Source organism: Rhinolophus ferrumequinum, chromosome 20 (assembly GCF_004115265.2).
Source record: "Rhinolophus ferrumequinum isolate MPI-CBG mRhiFer1 chromosome 20, mRhiFer1_v1.p, whole genome shotgun sequence".
Classification (NCBI taxonomy): domain Eukaryota; kingdom Metazoa; phylum Chordata; class Mammalia; order Chiroptera; family Rhinolophidae; genus Rhinolophus; species Rhinolophus ferrumequinum.
Genome location: NC_046303.1, coordinates 38,661,455 through 38,682,276, shown reverse-complemented (window position 1 = coordinate 38,682,276; position 20,822 = coordinate 38,661,455).

Here is a 20,822-nt window from a genome sequence, read left to right as displayed (position 1 = left end):
GAGTACTAAGTCTCTTGGCCTCGGTTTTTGTTTACCTTGTGCCAAGTACTTCACCATCTGGACATCCTACTCTATTATCTACGAATCACATTGCAGTCCCTAATTCAACATTTCTGTTGCTAGATATGTGGTGTTTTCTATGAAAAAGCAAGAGGCAAGGCACACCAATGATTATACATTTTCCTTGTTCATGACCATTTGAATTCCAGATCAGCTTCTTTCAATTGATATTTAATAGCTTTCTGTTTACTAATGTTATGGAGTTAAATATTTTATGGTATAAAGGCAGGAATAAGATTTATCACATAATAGAGATCTGGCTATCTGTGCACCAGCCAGCTTCCCTTTATAATGGTTATATGAGTGATTTAGCAGTACATGGAAGTGAACTGCTTTATTGTTCACATTTGTAAATTCCCGTTTTTGTCAAATTCATCTACTCAGTTACAGTTTTTATCTGCTTCCTTAGCCTTCATAACGTAACAAGAAATCAGGTGTGTGTGTGTGTGTGTGTTTTCCAATCTTTTCATAAAGCCATATTATAGTAGTGCTATTTTAAAAATTAAAAGAATTTGAGAATCTGGAAATGTAAAACTCTCCACAGATAATCAAGTCAATTTCATATATCATACATTTTTGACTACAAATGATTGAGAAGTATACTTCTCTACTACTCCTTTCTAGTTCCCTTCCCTTTCACACACACACGCACCCACACACACAAGCTCTCTTCGCAGCTTTTATTCATCAGTGCCCATAGACTGCATACTTCTGTTTCAAATCTTTCTCTATGCACAGCAGATGAAAACTGCATTGAAACTGCTAACATTATATATCTACATAGTGTTTAGTGAAATGTATGGGGGTAGAGTTTTGACAGGAATAGAATTTCAACAGTGCCACTCAGTGATATGAGGTATTCTCTTCACAAATACCACCTGAAAGACCAAACCATCCTGTCATCATACTTTACATTTAATATATGAAATTAATCAGTGTGGTTACCAGCTATCATATTTTTAAAAGGCTGTCATAGGCCTATGCAGTATGCATCCTATTAGTTATCACTCAACCTTTAGGAAAACAAACAATGCTTTATTGTGCCAGGTTTCCTGTGGTCCATTGCACTCTGCTCTGATGAGGAAGAGCTATTTTTCTGTAATATCAATTGAATCTCTTATGCTATCACCACATAGAGGAGAGGAGGGAGAAAGTAAGCACTTCTATAATTTATTTCTCTTACCTAATAAGGGCACTATTTCCACAAAGTCATAAAACGTTAAGGTGTAAGGATGTCTAAAGATTGGGAAACCTACATCCTTACTCCTGTTTCATGCTGGAATCTGCTCTGTTCATGATTTTTAGCAAGACAGGGCTCATGAAATTCACTCATTTATTTTTTCATTCATTAAGTGCTCTGAGATGTAACAGAGAAATTAAAGGCCAAATACACAACTCTCATGAATTTTACATTCTAATGTGAAGAGAAGGGCCAAAAACATAAATGATGGAAAAGACAAAATGTTAGATATCAGTAAGTATTTTATATGGAAACAAAGCAGGAAATAGGGAAAGGAATTGCTGAAGAGAATAATAGAGCTCAATTTTAAATAAGATCAGTAGGAAAGGTCTCACTAAGGAAGTTTCTGGAGAACAAAGATTAACTCCTTAATGCAGGTGTTATTTGTAGAAGAGGTTAATAGGCAAAATAAACAAAACCCACAGACCTGTGGATCCAAAAGCCCTTCAGTGTACATTGCCCAGTGTGTTTGAAAAGCAAATGTCCAGTGGAGCTAAAACAGAATGAATAAGGGGGATAATAACAGGACATGTGGTCAGAGAGTTATGTGGTTGGAGGAGAAAGATAGATCTTGTAAGACACTGTAGGCCACTGTGATGTTTTTTGCTTTCTCTCTGAGGGGTATGGGAAGCCATTAGTGAATTCTGAAGCACAGGAGCAGCATTATGTGATTGGCATCTTAAAAGATATGTCTATATATACCTATATATTGATGTCAATATAGATGTGTACATAGATGTGAGTAATTGTTCCCCCTGGTGCTATGTGGAAATTAGATAATTGGTCAGGATCAGAAGCGGGGAACAAATTAGGAGGTCATCACAGTTATTCACACTAAAAGTAATGTTGGCTTGAATCATGTCACTGTGGAGGAAGTCACCGCCTGTTAGTTGAATTTTATATATATATTTTGAAAGTAGAGCTGACAGGATTTGCTGCCAAATTGAACATTGGTTATAAAAGAAAACTCAAGGATGACAACAAGGTTTTTAGCCTTATCAGCTAAAGAATGGTGTGGCTGTAATCAAAATGAAGATTTCAAGAGAATTAGGCTTTGGGTCTGTTTTGAAAATTTTAACTTTGCGATACCTTTTGAATACTTAGGTAGAGATATTGAGTAGGTGGTATTGTACAGATCTGGAATTCAAGGATTTAGGGGAGAAGTCCAGGTTGTGCAATACTTTTATAGGTCATTGACATTTAGATAATACTTAAAGCCATGATTATCTTGGTGTGGATTTAAATAAGGAAAAAATCCAAAGATTGTGTCTAGAGGATCTACAATGTTGAAATATTGGGAAGCTAAAGGAGTAACCATTGATACAGAAGGAAACTACCAGTAGAGTGAAGTGCTCTGGAATACAATTTAAGAACTATTTTTAGAAAGTGGTTATATCTGAAAATGAAATAATGTTAAATATCAATTTTATCTTAATTTTAAAAAATGTGAGTGATTAATGGTTAAAATAATGCTGATAAGTAAAGGATGATGAAAAATGAGGACTGCTAATTGAATTTAGCAATGCAGAGATTGTAAGTGATTTCGATAGAAGTAGATATGGTGTAAAGTCTTATTGGAATATCTTCAAGTGATTAGGAGGAGGAGAACTGAAGATAAAAAGTGTAGACAATTACTATGACAATATTTTCTGTTAAATAAAGAAAGAGTGACACCTGAGGCGAAAAGAGGCCAGTGTGCTCGTATGTGTTTTTCAAGATTAAAAAAAAGAAGTCATAAATGGATTGTATTCTATGGGAGTGATATATCAAAGTCAGCTCAAACCATCTTTGACCTGTTTTGACTTTTACATTTGATATTAACCATCCACTAAGGTTTCTTATTACAAACTCGATGGCAGTTTTCTTGAACTGGGGACTTTTTCTATTTTTTATCTTTTGACCCTTACTGACAAACCATCAATAAAACTCTGAGTCCCAAATCCCATATCCATTAGAGTTAGAGTATGGTACAGTCTTAATATGAATAACAGTATGTTTCAAATAGGGCAAAAAAGCAGGTATTTTTTCCCTAAATGCATAGAAATAAACTCCATTTTTTTTATGTCTCAAAAAATAAACACTAATGTTAGCACAAGTAGAAATATATGCATCTCTTTTAATCAATATATTTGCTTCTATTGTTATCAGTAAGGGTATGGAGGAAGTGTTTCAAATTAGATTGCTGATGTATAAAAATCTGGATCTATAATTATTTTAAACAAGTAATTTATATTTCTTGTTTAATACATCACAAAATAAGTGTTTCTGAAGTAATGGCTCCTCAATAAATATATTTAAATAAACTTCAGGGGTAAATTGGAAACTGAAAACTGAAGATTAAAATGCACTAATAGGTTTTCTAGAAATTTGAAAAGTACTTTGCAATATCTATTGTATTTGTCAACTATTGTCACAAGCAGTGCTACATAACAAACCACTTACTGATGTATGTGCCCCATATCGATGAAGTGGAGAAACACAGTACACTGTTAGCAGGCAGTACTACCAAGTCGCTTGGCAGGCAGAGTAAATAGAGAGAGGTGTGAAAAATTGTGAATAGTGCAACTGACTTTCTGTCTACCCTGATATTGCTATTTGCTATATTTTTCTGACTGATAACGATACACAGTTCAAGATATATCCTAAGTAGTGGACATTAAAAATAAAAGGATATGGGAAGTAACAAAACTAATATAATTTTAATTATGATACAGAAAGTAATACTGTGGTTGAGACCAGAGTTTTTGGAAAAAGTCTGACATAAATTCATATCTGATGGCCTTCACTCAATTAATCATGTATTCTTGGACAAATGTATCTTCTCTCTCTTTTCATGGAATTTATGGTAGTTTGGATTTTACATATTTATATCATTTTGGTTTTTGGCCTGCCACTCCTGGCGAAATGAAAGCTCCACAAAGATAAAGACCATATCACTTTTCGTCATCAGAGTATAACTAGCACTGAGCACATAACAGGGACTCAATAAGTCCAAGTTGAAGGAAAGGAGGAAGAAAGGAAATGGTGAGTAATGAATAGCTAGGTGAAAGGAAAAGGAGGAGAAAAATGATTCTAGACAGAAGAGAAACCAGAAAAGTAGGCTCTGAGGTGACAAGGAATTGTGGTATGGAGACCTAAAAGTGGTCTATGCCGTGTCATTGTCTGAGAGGGAAATGGCCGTAGGGATCGCTTAGAAATAATTAGTACTCTGATAGTAATCAAAAGTCCATTTTAATAGTTTTAAGAGTAATGTGATTTTACTGACTTGTTCTAAACAGGGAAGATCTCTAATCAGATCTACTTTTTAAACAACGCTACTCTGCTTTCTACCAGAGAGTTTGTAGGAAGGTGTGCTGTTGAACATACATTCATCCAGTTGCACATATATTCCTCTGTCACCTCTTCTGAGCCGAGCATCTCAGGGAACTGGGCAGGCCTGGAGCTCTGTGCACATCCCAGTAGACAGCCGGTGCTGGGCTTTCTTCCAGAGGCCCTCTGAGAGCACGCAGTGTTATTCAAGGGAGGTTGCGTGGGCCAAATGTAAGCATGTCTGTTATTCCTGGCCCACTGGATGCTGAAGAAGAACCAATTGCCTGGGGGGGGTCCTACTTCTGTGGCTTGTCTGGAGGAGCTCTGGGAACTGATTGAGCAGAGAGCTCCCTCCACGTGCCTCCACTGCCCGGCCCGCACTCAGGGGCAAAGTCTTTGTCTTTCTAGTGGAAAAGGAGGCATATCATTATCACACCAACACACATTACGGGAGAAGAAAACGTTGTTTTTCCAGATAAACTAACACAAGTCCATAAATTATAAGATAAAACATCCCAGAAAATCAAGTAGGAATAATATTTCAAAGTATCAATCAAAAATAAGATGATAGAAAAAACATGAAGGAACATATGAAACTTGGAAAAAAGATTCCAAATACCTAATATAATAATATTAGGATTTTTAGAAAGAGAAAAAGGAAACTGGATAAAGGACAGGCTATCACTAGACAAATAGGGAAGGAAATGCCCGTGAGCTAAAGAGAAAACCAAATATATAGATTGAAAAGGAAAAAATATAAGAAAGTCTGCCTGAAAGTTCTGCCTGTCTTCTACGAATCCCAGAGTGAGAAAAGTGCCTGGCACATAGTAGGTACTAAATGGATTTTTATGTGATTTAATAAACTCCAAATTTGCTTCTGGCTAAATTTTACAAAATACTTTCAAGGTATAGTGATAAAATGACATATTATGTATTTAAGGACAAGGGGATCAAGATGGTGAAAACATTGCAGTTGCAATCAAATAGGAAATGAAGATAAAACCTTGGGATTTTCATCAGTATGCCTCATTTTAAATCTTAAAATTAAAGATACTAAAATATTACTGATCACTCACATGGGCCATAAATATCAGTCCGTCTTGGTGATGCCACAAGAAACTAGCAACAGCCAAAAGTGATTTAAAAATATATTTAGGCTAAATATGAAAAAAAGCTTAAAAACTTTGTAACTCTGAAATACATGGCATATAATTGTATGAATCAAAGTGTGTTATTTTTAGCAAAGAAAGTGAATATTTAATATAGTATCCTCTTCATTTATTTTTGTAACGCCCAAATACTTGCTAAATTATAAGCGAGGGGCTTTACATTGGCATATAGCCATTGGATGCTATGAGAATGGAGAGGTGACCATGGAAGAAAGATGTATCAGGGTGGTTTTGCACTTAGTGGAGTATCACATGTCCCCTGCTGACTGAGTAAGGCAGCATGGTGTCAGGATATAAAATTGAATTTAATGATCTCTGGGTTAGTTTCTCCAATTTTTTTATGATGTTTCTATTGGTGACTGCTATGTAAGGATGATTTTTTTGTTCCTTAAGTTCTTGGAAAATTATACAGTGCAGTTAATCCCTGAAGCTACTCATTTCATTGTTTGGAATTTTAATAATGATTAGATTGGTCAAAAAACTGTATAAAGAACTGCATTTTCCTTCTCTGAATATGTTTGCCAATCATTCCAAATAATTTCATATGACTCCCATCGTCCCTTGGTATATAGTAAACAATAAAAAGAAATAACAGCAACTTTTCAAAGATTTTTTTGAACTGCAAAGATCTTTATGGCTTTTATGGGATAGAATGACTCATATCATATTTTTAACATGGTTCTAATAGTCAGTGTTTATTGACTTGTTTTACCCCAGCCAATTTTCTCTATCACCCATCACGGTGTGTAACGTTAATTCACTACAAATGATAAAATATGCCATTGGATATATGTGTGCAGTACTGCCAAACTCAGAGAGGTAAAAAGAGCATTTTTATTGATACTATGTACACATCTGGTGAAACATTGCTAAATTTGTCTATAAAAAAAATTCTAAGTTACTTATCAGATCCCTTAGAACACAAACTGCATCATTGAGGTTTACTTTGCAAAAATACACAATGCAGTATCATTAAACAGAACCAGAGAATGATTATATGGAGAACAAAATGATTTTTTTTCACTCTGAAATCATATTCCACTATGATTAAATAAAAAGGTAAAAATAATACCTTTAGCAAAAAAAATGGAAGATTGTTTAATGCTAAGTACAGAAGCATGTAAATAGAAGAAAAGACACCACAGTTAACTTTGGCAAAATGCTAAAATGACTTTTTCTGCTGATTAAATATTAGTTTTTTTGGTAGAAAATGTTTATTTTTGTGGAGGAGCATGTTCTTTTAGTGAGCAAAACGACATTGAGTGCTTTTCTCCCACTCGCAGGTTTATTTTTAACGTTTCATTTAGTATAATTTTCTGGTTAAATGATAAGAAGCTCTCTAACTATCCCCATTGCAGCATCTAATACCCTTGCAATCTGATTTCCCACAGAGCTTATTTTATCAAAGCGAGGTGAGTCTTTAAGTTGTCTATTCACATGTGGAGAGGTCTTGTAATTTGATGTTTTATTTACCTCCCTTTTATAGAAACTCTGCATCAATAAACCAAGAATCCTCAATTATTATTATTATTATTAACTCAAATTAGTACATCCCTTCTAAAATCAATGCTTGGAGTACTATTCTCCAAATGTTTCTAGGGAATTCCAGTTATTGCTGTTCCATTTGTGTATTTTTTTAATTTTCCACTTCAGGTCCCTGGGCAAATGCTAGGACCCTGGGGAAATTTAAAGTTAAGCATTACTTGTACTTACGCTTCTCTCTTCTCTTTTCTTGTCAAACGATTTTTTTTTTTTAAGGTAGACATATCTGAAAACTTCTGCACTCCCTGGCCCCATCTCTGCCTCACCACCATAAGCCTTGATTGGACACCCTCTTAACCTCTTGTTTGGGCAACAAAAAGAACTATTGATAACTCCTTTTATATATCCCAGATCAAGTTAGTTCTGCCTAACTGAGTTCTGCCTAACCTAACCTAAGAAACCAGTATTTGCATTGGGAATAATGAGAAGTGACTAAAGTAGCTCTATGCCTTCCTAAAATAGATGTTCTCTTTAATACCATTGTTCTCTCTAAATATAAACTTGGATAGGACCAGTTGCGGCCAAACATTTAGAATCAGGCAAAACTTTCTATCATAATTTAAATCACAGTACGGGTGTAGCCACCAACTCTGCCTCATTGTGATGCGAAAATTTCTGATTTTTATCTGCTATTCCAAAGACTGATGAAGAAGCAAGTCAAATAAAAGAGGAAGAATTTGGGAAGAAGTAGAGAGTAGTTGACTGAGCCTTAGTCAACTAAATTCTTATCTGAAACTCAAGAGTATAGTTTCCTGGGGTCATAGTAAGGATCCACCATGAAAGCCTTTTCTCAGATCATGATATGTTCTCATGAAAGTTTGACAAATGGGTTATTCTCTAACCAAGAAGTTCAGGAATATTGGAATTCATTAGGGTAAAAATCCACAGAGTTGTCAATAAATGAGAAGATGTATTCATTCATTCCACAAACCTTTTGAGGTCCTACTATATTTATTGACAAGACAATGAGTGTTGTGTATATGGACACATACATATGTTTATGATTTAGGATATAGACATGGCTGACATTGTACATTTGTCTTATGTTTATCATTATTAACACACTTTACTAATAAATGTCACTTGGGATAAAATGGTTGTAAAAACTAAAATTGTTCAAGTACATTATTGCAAAATCAAGGTATATTCCTGAAATATTTTTTTTAATTTAATTCTTATAAAAGTAATGTATGCACCTAGTAAACAGAAACTAAATAGTGCTTGGAGTTTAATTTAAAAAAGAGCCACCCCTCACTCTATGCTCAGTGGTCCCCATAAACTATCTACAAAGTTAATTTGTAATTCTGTTAGACAAATTTGTTTGGTATTTTCCCTCTTGGTAGTCACCATCATGTCTCAAAATAATATGCCCACACTGCTAATTTTTGACTCATCAATTGAAATGTCTCTTTCTTCATTTCTTAGGTTGGATCCACTGTTTCCTGAAAACCATATCTCTTGGACACCACACCTTATTACTTCCTGGTTTACCTTTTGAATTTGCTGGAGCACAACTTAAAGCAACTTCCAAAAAAAGGATGTGATAGAGGTATATTTCTTGAGTCTTTTTCTGTTTGAAAATGTCTTTATTTTATTAGCTACATGATTAATAGTTTGGCAGCTTACAAAATTCTATGTTGAATCATTTTTTTTTTAGATTGCTAAAGTAATTGATATTGCTCATTTTGAGTATTGTTTATGTATAAATGACTATGTCTGTCTCTTCCTCTCTCTACTTTTACATTCTTTGATTTATTCCAATCCTTCTGAATTTCATGACAATGCACATTTGTAGGAATTTTATTATATATAATATACTGCAATAGATTCTCGATCAAGCCCTTCCATTTTTGTTGACACTTTCTCTTTTCTGCCTACATTCTGCAATATTTAGTTAAAATTTTAAGCCTTCTATTTGATTTTAATTTTAAAAATAATTTTGTCAACCGTGGTTTTAGATCCAATATGTTCAGGAAAAAACAATTTGCTATAGGTCTTTGAATTGCTGAAATCAAGAAGCAAAAGCTTTCTTTTAGGGGACCTGGAGCCTAAATCATGACCAAGATTAAAAAGTAGTAGTAGTGTCGTAAAAATCATCGTCATCATTTCAGTGTTGGTGATTATAGAATGCTGTTGGGAATATAAATTAATAAACCTTCCTGGAGGGAACTTGTTTAGAAAATACCAAGAGCTTTAACAATTTGAATATCATCTAACTACAGATACAAATAAAGCATACCTCTAGAAATTTACAATTAGTAAATTATAACAATACTCCCAAAAATATATTTAAGAATAGGATAACTAATGGCCAATATTGGGAAAATACTCATATATCCGTTAAATAAAGTTAGGTGCAAATAACAGATGATTTAATGCAAAGTTTCTGAATTAACAGAATGACATTATTTCAAATTAAGTATATTAAAATAGGAAGGTCTAACACCAATTAATTTAATGGTTCAATAATTTCATTACGAATTCAGATTTAATTTTCAATTTCCTGTGGCTCTTATCTGCAAATAAGCACTAGCAAGAATTACGGTGTTACAGTGATTGGTTAGGCTAATCAAGATTCAGACTAACATCTAAAAATGTAGTCAGGATTATGTTGGCAAATAGCATGGTGGTCAGGCTTGCCAATGGAATTTATTAATTAAAGTTTTTACATCTGATTTGATGGTACAGGAATAGACCTCAGGCAGTTTTAAAGCCAGGACCCACTGAGCAGTGCTTTTGGTTGATTGACTTCACTTCATTCAGTCTTAAAAGGAATATTCAGTAATTGGCTTGGATTGTCTCATGCCCAGCGTCTGATGAAATAGACACGTATTCAAGTCACCAGAGTAGTTAGGACAGAGAGTCAGATAGGAATTATTGGGGATGGGTGGCAGAACACTGGAGTAGAAAATAGTAAAGGCAGACTTTTAAAATCTGGCCAAATCCTCACCATGCATAAGTGGAATCACTTAGATTTCACATACCAGTTACAGCTCACATACCTTAGGTAAGATATTTTGAGGACCTAGAAGTTGACCTCTGGAAAAATTCCTGTTTTGTGTACCATCTCCATAAGTTTCCAAAATTTTTGTCACAAAGGAAAAGTTCTATTCCCTGTGTCCTTCAGTGTCTTTCTATCAAAAATATAACCCTTGCCGATAATCATGCAGGCAGTATACTGTGCAACTCGAGCAACTGTTGTTAGATAATTGGAAAATACTTAGGATTAACTTTTAGGGACAGGAGTTTCTCTTGGTTAAGGCATTTTGTTTATAAAATGAACAGGTGTTAAGGTCTAAATTAATTGGGAATAGGTGAGAAAGTAAGAGTAAGATTCAATCTGTCTTGGAACTTCAATTCATATAAGTAGTAATCAGTGTACAGTAGAGACACAAATGTTTCGGTCTATGTAACTTCAGTGGGAGTTTCTGAAATTTATATGATTTTGAGAAACTCTGAAAAAATATACAGAATAAAAAAGAACCATTATAGAAGCAATGTCAATATTTGAAGAAGATAATTTGAATATTTTCTTTGGTATAAGACGTAATAAAATATGATAATTAACCATTGACTCGTACTTACTTAATCTCATTTATTGAGCAACTGACACTTTGGATTCATTTTTTAATGTAAATGACAAAAGTGGTGCTGAGACAGCAAACTGAATCAAGAAGAGAACAAATCCCAAAGGAAGCTTATGTAATTCCAGATTAATAAATACAGCACAATCAGCATCAAGGACTGCCAATGGGTAACTTCAAATAGTCTGATTTTAGCACATCACAAATTAAATTCAACTTAAAATAAAGAATTTTCATTAGAGGAAGCTCTCTATCAGCTTTCCCTAGAATTCCCTAGAATCTAAAATATTATAATTTTTAAGCAGAGGAAAAGACATAGTTTGATCCCCTGCCAGTATCTTATGTGACATTCTTTCTTCTTTTTCTTTAGAGAAAATCCTTTCTCTCCAATCCCAATAATTTGAACAGATTTCACAAGATAATTAAATTGCTAAAAGCATACAATATATTCAGACTCAACTGTCAAGTGTAGGTCAAATGATTGAGGTCCTTTTCTCTTTTAGAAAAAAAATCTATCAGATGTCCAAATGCCCTGTTTCTTAAAGCTGTTAGTATGCAGATTAATGGGTAAGTGCAAAGCCAAGGGAGGCCATTGACCTGGATTTGAATAATAGTTAAAACATTTACTTATTATGTTTAAGTCATTGAAATGCCTAAGCCTCAGATTTTTCTCTATTAACCTATATTCCTTGGATCATTATGAGGAATAAAATAATGAGGTATGTAAAAATTGATATAAAGTTTCCTGAAAACCTTCAGATATATCTAGTATAGATTCCTCTTCAGGCAAAAATTTATAAAAACGATGAATAAACTATGACCAAAAATTACATGTCTAATTAAAAAAAATAAAAAATACAGGAACAACCACCCAGGAGGTACCACCACAGGACAGCCATGGGAGGAAAAGACCAGCCAGAGAAACCTTGAGGATAGAGGAAAGTTTATTATTTCCCCACAGCTGGCACTGTAAGTGGAATAAACTCCTTGGTTGGAACCCCATGGTTCCCCTCCAGGTTTTTGCAGACCAGGAGATCCTAGGGCATCTAGAAGCCACTGCTGAGACTTTTAGGAGAGGCAGAGATGCAAAACCAGCTGACCCCAAATCAACAAATAGTGGTTGAGCACCGGAATGTCCATCCTGAAGACTGAGGGTTCCCAGCCCCACACTGGACTCCCAGTCTGAGGGTCCTGTGCTAGGAAGAGAAATCCCCACAACATCTGCCAGTGAAAATCAGTGAGGATTCTGTTCATCTGTCCTGGTGAGATGGAAGGAGGCTGGAAACCCAGATGTCCTCTGAAAGGGCATGCACACAGAATCACTTATTTGCAAGCACTCACCCTGGGCACTGACAGTGGGGCAGCAACTTGAGAGGTGCCAGAAATATACCAGAAAAGACTGAGTTTTATGGCTATAGGGAGAGGGCTAGAGGGACAGCCACCATTATCCCTGTATGGAGTCCGCCTCATGTGTTGCTTACAGGAGGGCATCATCTGTCATCTTTCCTTTGTTGAACCCACAATAACAGGGCCAAATCTGAAACTGCACTGGTCGGGTAAAATCCAATCCATGCACATGTACCACCTTGGTGACTCCCTTGAACCCCGCCCAGCTAGTGTGGCTTAACCTAGGACACCCTCAGCTCCTGGATGGCCAGCCCCACCAGCTGCAGCAGGCTTCTACAGCAGTGGGCTCCCAAGGTCAGCCTGGGAAACTTTCAGTGGTGGACAGTGAGCCCCAGTTTTCACTACAGCCTTTCTTGGGCAGCTCTTGAGATCTGTGAGCCCGAGGCAAGTAGTGGCTTGTCACAGAGCTTTCTGGGCATTTTACAGAGTGGCTTTAGGCTCAGCACTGGTACAAGAACTGAATCTGCGTTAACTTTTCAAAACCTCCAAGTACACATAACTCCCTTGGACTTCACCCTTAAGTGGAATCTTTGGGGTTCTCTCTATATAGTATCATGTCACCTGCAAAAAAATGACAGATTTACTTCTACCTTTCCAATATGGATGGCTTTTGTCTACTCATCTGATTGCTATGGCTAGGACTTCCAATAGTATATTGAATAAAGTGGTGAAAGTTGTCTTGTTGCTGATCTTAAAGACAAAGCTTTCAGCTTTTCACCATTGAGTATGATGTTAGCAGTGCGTTTATCATATATGACCTTTATTATGTTGAGTATATCCACTTTGCTGAGAGTTTTTACCATAAATAGATGTTGGGTGTTATCAAATCCTTTTTCTACATCTATTGATAGCATCATATAATTTTTATCCTACATTTTCTTTATGTGGTGTATCACATTAATTGATTTGTGAATGTTGAACCAACCTTTCATAACAGGAATAAATCCCATTTGTTCATGATGTACTAGATTTTTAATGTGTTGGTGAACACAGTTTACTAATATTTTGTTGAGGATTTTTGCATCTGTATTCATCAAGAATATTTGCCTACAATTTTCTTTTTTTGTATCTGTCTAGTTTTAATATCAGGGTAATGGTGGCCTTGTAAAATGAGTGTGAGTGCCTCCTCTTCAATTTTTTGAAATACTTTGAAAAGGATAGATATTCATTCTTCTTTAAATATTTTGTAAAATTAACCTGTGAAGTGATCTGTTCCAAGACTGATTTATGCGAGGATTTTTTGATTATTGATTTGATTTCATGAGTACTTATCAGTATGTTGAGATTTTTCTGTTTCTACCCAATTCAGTCTTGGACAATTATACTAGGAATTTATCAATTTCTTCTATGTTGTCCATTTTGTTGGCATATTGTTCCCAGTATTTTGTTATCATCCTTCATATTTCTGTGATATCAGTTTTCACTTCTCTTTCATTTCTGGCTTTATTTATTTGGGTCCTCTTTTTTTTTTCTTGATGAATCTCACTAAAGGTTTATCAATTTTGTTTGTATTTTCAAAGAACCAGATCTGGGTTTCATTCATCCTTTCTATTGTATTATTAGACTCTATTTGACTTATTTCTGCTCCAATCTTTATTATTTCCTTTCTTCTAGTCACTTTGGTGTTTGTTCTTTTCCTAGTTCTTTTAGGTGTAAGATGAAATTGCTTAGTTGAGATCTTTCTTGTTTTTTAAGATAGACCTGTTTTGCTATAAATTTCCCTCTTATAAGTACTTTGGCTGTTTCTCATAGCTTTTGGTTCATTGTGTTTTCATTTTCATTTGTCTCAAGGTGTTTTTGATTTTTTCTTGATCTCATTGTTGACCCATTCACTGTTTAGTGGCATGCTATTTAGCCTTCATGTATTTGTGTGTTTTTCAGTTTTCTTGTTGTAATTGATTTCTGGTTTCATACGATTGTGATTGTAGAAGATGATCGATATGATTTTAATCTTTCTAAATTTACTGAGACTTGTTTCGTGGCATAACATGTGGTCTATCCTGAAAAATGTTCCATGTACACTCAAAAAGAAAGTGTATTCTGTGGCTTTGGGGTAAAATGTTCTAAAAGTATCAATTAACTGCATCAGATTTAACGTGTCCTCTAAGGCCATTTTTCCCTGTTGATTTTCTCTCTGGATGATCTATCCATGGATGGCAATGTGATGTTAAAGTCCCCTACTATTATTGTCTTACTGTCAATCTCTATCTTATGTCTGTCAGTATTTGCTTCATATACTTAGGTACTCTTACACTGAGTGAGTAGATATTTATGAGTCATATCCTCTTATTATATTGATCCCTTTATCATTATGAAATGTCCTTCTTTGTCTTTTGTTATAGCCTTTATTTTAAAGTCTATTTTGCCTAGTATATTGCTACCCCAGGTTTTTTTTTTTTTTTCATTTTCATTTGCATGTAATACCTTTTTCCATCCTTTTACTTTCAGTCTATGTGTGTGTCTTTTGATCTGAAGTGGGTCTCTTGTAGGTAGCATATGTATGGGTCTTGTTTTTTTAGCCACCCTATGTCTTTTGATTGGATGATTTAGTCCATTGACATTTAAAATAATTATTAATAAATATGTACTTATTGCCATTTTATTGTTTCCTGATTGTTTTTGTAGTTCTTCTCTGTTCTCATTCACTTGTTCTCTTCTCTTGTATGTTGATGACTTTCTATTGCGTTATGTTTGGAATTCTTTCTCTTTATTTCATATATATGTCTCACAAATTTTTGGTTTGTGGTTACCACGTGCTTTCTATATACCAAGGTATGTTTATAGCAGTCTATTTTAAGTTGATGATCACATATGTGTGAATACATTCTAAAATTAATACAATTTTCACTCACCCCCTCCATATTTATACTTGTCATTAGTTTTACTATGTGTTTCTGTGTTACCCCTTAATTTATTGTTGTAATTACACATGATCTTCCTGCTTTTCTGTTTTAACCTGTGTTTGTTGGTTGACATACTGTTTTTGCTAAGTGTTTGCCTTTGTCAGTGAGAACTTTTTCCCTATGTATTCTTATATATGTTTTTGATCTTTTTTCTTCTCCTTCTCCTCCCCATCTTCCTCATCCTTTTTCTCCCTCTCCCCCCTCCCCCTCCCTTTCTTCTTCTTCTTCTTCTTCTTCTTCTTCTTCTTCTTCTTCTTCTTCTTCTTCTTCTTCTTCTTCTTCTCCTCCTCCTCCTCCTCCTCCTCCTCCTCCTTCTTCTTCTTCTTCTTCTTTTTCCCCCTCCTCCTCTTCTTCCTCCTCCTCCTCCTCCCATCCCTTTAACATTTCTCGTAATACTGGTTGGTAGTGGTGAACTTCCTTAGGGTTTTTTGTTGTTGTTGTTGTTTGTTTGTTGTTGTTGTTGTTGTTGTTGTTACCTGGGATATTCTCTATCTCCTTCAATTCTAAATGATGGCCTTGCTGGGTAGAGTAATCTTGATTGTAGATCTTTCCCTGTCATCACTTTGAGTATCTCATTGGCAATCTCTTCTGGGTTTCAAAGTTTCAATTGGGAAATCAACTCAGAGTCTTTTTTGTACATAACCAATAGCTTTTGGAAGCTTTTTTGTACATAACCAATAGCTTTTCTCTTGCTACTTTTAAGATTCTCTCTTTATCTTTAAACTTTGACATTTAAATTATCACGTGTATTGATGCGGGCCTCTTTGTGTTCACCTTTCTGGGGACTCTCCACACTTCCTGGACTTTTGTGTCTATTTCCTTCACCAGATTAGAGAAGTTCTCAGTTATTATTTCTTCATATAGTTTTTCAATTCATTGTTCTCTCTCCTCTCATTCTCATACTTTTATGTCATTTGTGGAGCTGGCTGGGTGGTACTCTGATGTGGTGTGAGGCTGGCCACCATGCGTGTTGGTTCTGGAGCCTCTTGAGAGGGGCTCTGGTTCAGGCCAAGGTCATCCACCACTTGTGTCAGACTTGGAGCCACTTGGCAGTAGCTACAAAGTAATCTACAGTTAGTTACCACTTGTAGTGGGCTTGGATGTCCTTGGGAGAGGCTACACTGCAAGCCGAGGCTTGCTGCCACTTGTGCCAGGTTGGAACCCTTTGGTGGAACAATGATGTGAGCTGAGGCCAGCTGCCAGTTGTGCAGGGATTGTGGCCGCTTAGTTAAAGCTATGTTCTAAACCATGACCAGCCTCCAATTATGCCAGGCTTAGAGCCACCTGATAGTATTTACAATGCAAGATGAGACCAGTCACCATTTGTGCTGGGCTTGGAACTGCTTAGCAAGAGCTTCAAGACACACTGGAAGAAGCTCAGCGTAGGCAGATTAGTTGGGTGGGGAATGGTCTAAGGGAATCACCAGAATTGGGCAAATATTGTTAGCCTGACTAGTGGAGAGCTCAGATTTGGCACCCATCTACAACTGGCCTGGCTGGGTGGAAGGAGAGTTCAACAAAGGAACAATGGCACCTGCCAAACCTTCTACCTCTGGAGGAAGTTGCGCTGACCCCTGTCCCTCCAGCCCTAGCCCTGAAGTTAGTCAATTTAGTTTCCCCTCATGTGTGCCTGACACAGGAGCTGCTGTCCCTATGCTGGAGATCAGATCGAGTGAATTTGTGCACAGTGCATTTCTGTGTGTACCCTTTAAGAGGATCACCTTTGTCTCTGGCAGCCCTTTGTCTTCTTCAGATGCCATCTCCACTAGTTTTCACAGCCAGATGTTATGGGGACTCCTCTTCCCAGCACTTATGCCGCAAGTTGGAGAGCTAAATGTGAGGCTAAGACTGCTTGCTCCTCAGAGGAGATCTCTACAGCAGAGATATCCCTCCCAAGTTTTATTTGCCACACTGTAGGTACGGGACCTGCCCATCCTGAGTCTCTGTCCCTCCTGCCAGTGTCCATGTGGCTTCTTCGTCATATCTTTAGTTATAGGACTTCTGTTCAACTAGTTTTCAGGTGGTTCTCTATGATGGTTGTTGTATAATTTAGTTGTAATTTTTGTGTGGTCATGGGAGGAGGTGAGCACAGAGTTAACTTACTCTACCATCTTGACTGAATGTCCCTGAATCCTCCTGTGAAAACTTGAAATCCTAATCTTGGACAAAACATGACAAGGGATCAGAATTCCATAGGAGAACAAAACTTTAAAATATTATATAAAAGAACAAAATGTATATTTAGAAATGAAAAATAGAGACAGTGATTTTAAAAATATAAATAGCATAAAAACAAGATTTAAAACAACTGACAGAAATAAATAAGAGGTCTGACAAGAAGTTTGTGAACTTCTTGCAGCAATGTTGCTAACCTTTTTTAATATTAAAGGGATTATTCATTGTGAATTTGTACCAACTGCACAAACAGTTAACTAAGTTTACTATTTGGAAGAGCTGAAAAGGCTGTGTGAAAAAGTTAGAGGACCTGAACTTTTCGCCAAAAATTCATGGCTCTTGTATCACAACAATACACCAGCTCACAGGGTACTGTCTCTAAGGGAGTTTTCAGCCAGTAAACAAATAACTATATTGGAACACCCTCCCTACTCACCTGATCTGGCCCCCAATGACTTCTTTCTTTACCCAAAGATAAAGGAAACATTGAAAGTAAGACATTTTGATGACATTCAGGACATCTAAGGTAATATAATGAGAGCTCTGATGGCCATTCCAGAAAAAGAGTTCCAAAATTGCTTTGAAGGGTGGACTAGGCACCGGCATCAGTGAGTAGCTTCTGAAGAGGAGTACTTCAAAGGTGACCGTGGTTGATATTCAGCAATGACGTATGTAGCACTTTTTCTAGGATAAGTTTGTGAACTTAATTGTATGGGTGCATAAGGCACAGAAAGGGAAACAGATAGGAAATAGGGAGAAGAGAGAAAAAATATAGAAATTCTAACACATTTATAATGGTAGTTTACAGATGGAAGAATAAAGTATGAGACAGATTATAGCAGGAGAGAATGGACTAGAACTTTATCGCTTTTAAGAATCAAAACAAAGAAAAGACTCAAATGAATAAATTGAAAAATCACAAGACTTAAGCAGATAAAACACCTAGAAATATAATAGGGAAAACCAATAAGAATGACAGTTAGATGCAGTAGGACAATAAGTAAAGGGTCAAAAGTCAATTTAGATATATCTTTGATTTTTCTAAGAGTAAAATAAAATATATTAATCTTGTTTTCTATATTTAGCTCAGGAATACATAAAGCATGACAGCAAAATGAAAACATTTTAAGTGCACTAAAACATCAACAACAATAGTACAGAATTAGATAAGCAGAAATTCTGGATACACCAGAACAGAAATCCCATTAAGAACCAAGCTGACTAACTGTTATAATTTCTCCCTTCTGTGTTCACTCTCATTTTCTCAGTCTGAAAATTCTTCCCCTTTTTTTTTCATGAGTTATCTTACCTTGATACAGCCAGGATACTCATAGTGAAATAATATACCCACAGTAGATAAAAGCTGTGGCTAATAAACAGAGCCTGGGGGAACAGCACCATTTTCATGCCTGCTCTTCCACTAAGTAACCTCACCATTCATTCCATGTCTAAAATGAAGCCCTGCACCGAATCTTAGGTTGCAAACCCACAAGGATTCTTGTAGCATTCCTGGAAAAACCTCTAATGATGGATGTGCATTTAGGGGGACAAGGGAAAGATAAGAGCAGCTTTGCTTTTAGGTATTTTATGTTTGAACTTTCATGTGATTCAAATTTAAAAAAAAAAAAAAAAGGTTGAAAACTACTTATCTAACTGATCTTTTCTATCCTTGTAATGCCCTAAGGTTTCATTCTGTCACTGCCAAAGTAAACAGCAAAACTAGATGAATTAAATGTTTTCTTTTTCCTTCTAACACATCATCTTAACTATTTAACATCCATTTTAATATTCTTGTAACCTCTTTCAGTTGAGTAAACTAATCACAGATTTCTAAACAAAGTGTAAACATTCTGCTACGCCTGAAAAATTCTTTTAATTTTGGTTTATTACAATATACTATGTTGGTTAAATTCAAGATCTTCTGTGTTCTTTCAAGTGTTACATCAATATAGTTTTCCTATGGGAAATGTGGAATATTGCAGATTGATCTTTTCAAACCTGATGATCCATTAGAATGATTCAGGCTACAGCAATATAATTTACTTTCATCTATTCTGTACTCAAGGAAATAAAATACAAATAGGATTTATTTTATTTTTGCCCCGTTTCTCGCCTTCTGGGTCTTTTGTGGTGCTACTTCAAGCAAATATCAATTTATTGATAATTAATCTGAAACGAGTATATGATCTTTCTGCCACTGCATTGTCTTTGTTGGCAGTGGACCTCAGTAAGGTAACCAAACAACTGGCCATCACGGTCCTCCACTTGCAGTTACTAGTGATATTCCCATTGTGTCCTGAGGCAAATGATGCTCTCCTCCCTGAATCACCAGTGCCAGACTGGGTGGGCTGTGGTATTTATTAGGACTTGAGAGGTAAGGAGAACCGTGTTCCTGGCCACGCAGCCTTCTCTGCCTATCTCAATAGCTGACAGGACATACACCAAATCTGGCATGTTCAATTCTATAAAATGCAGTGAAGATCAATCCAGACTGCGCTGTCACTAGCCCCATTCAGTTCTTTCTCACAGATTTGTCTCCAGTGTGAGATAAGGAAACGAGGCTTCTCTGTGCCTCCTTCTCTAAGGCTTCCATTTTCTACTGCTGATCCCTTGTGAGAAATGACTAGCCGTAGTATTTTTAGTTCATGCTATGCTTCCAACTGTGTGGAATTTATTGGGAAAGACTGAACCCATTCCAATTATATTCCTGAATACTCATTTTCCTCTTGACAAGAACAGTACATTCTACTAACGATCCCAATCTATATTACTAAGTAGAATTCCTAGTGAAGGGTAGCAGAATATGCCACCCAAAAATACAACACTTTGGCACAAAGATTATTTTGAGTTGACGGCAATCGGGAAAAGGCAGATACAAGAAAAGCTCTCTGCCCTATCCTTATTTGCCGAAAAGCAGGACATCAATTTCAAAATATGTCTTCTCTCTTTACCAGAGAGACAAACCTTAATCTCTAGGAACAACTTTCGAACCGTATCTGCCCAGACACTGCACCAGAGGAATTTATTAATATATAACAAACCTTGCTAAAACTAGCCCTTATCTACCATACATTTATTCCCTCATGTATTTGCTTTTCCATAATTTGCTGCCCCAATAAGCTCAAAGTTCCTTTTCGTTTTTTCTCACTTTTCTAAAAATGTATTGTTTTTCATTAAGATGCTATATAAATATGCCAATGTTCTAATCACTGCTTTGAGTTACTTGTCTCTAAGTACTCCCGTGTGTATGTACAGTGTACATGTTAAGAAACGTTTCTGTTTTCTCCTTGTTAATTAATCTACTACCAGTCTAATTTTGAGGGTGCTAGCCAGTGAAACTAAAATGAGGAGAGGAAAAATATTTTTTTCCTCCATTAACTTCACAGTCTGAATTATCTGCATTTGAGTTACTTCTCTGAATCCAAGGCTTGCC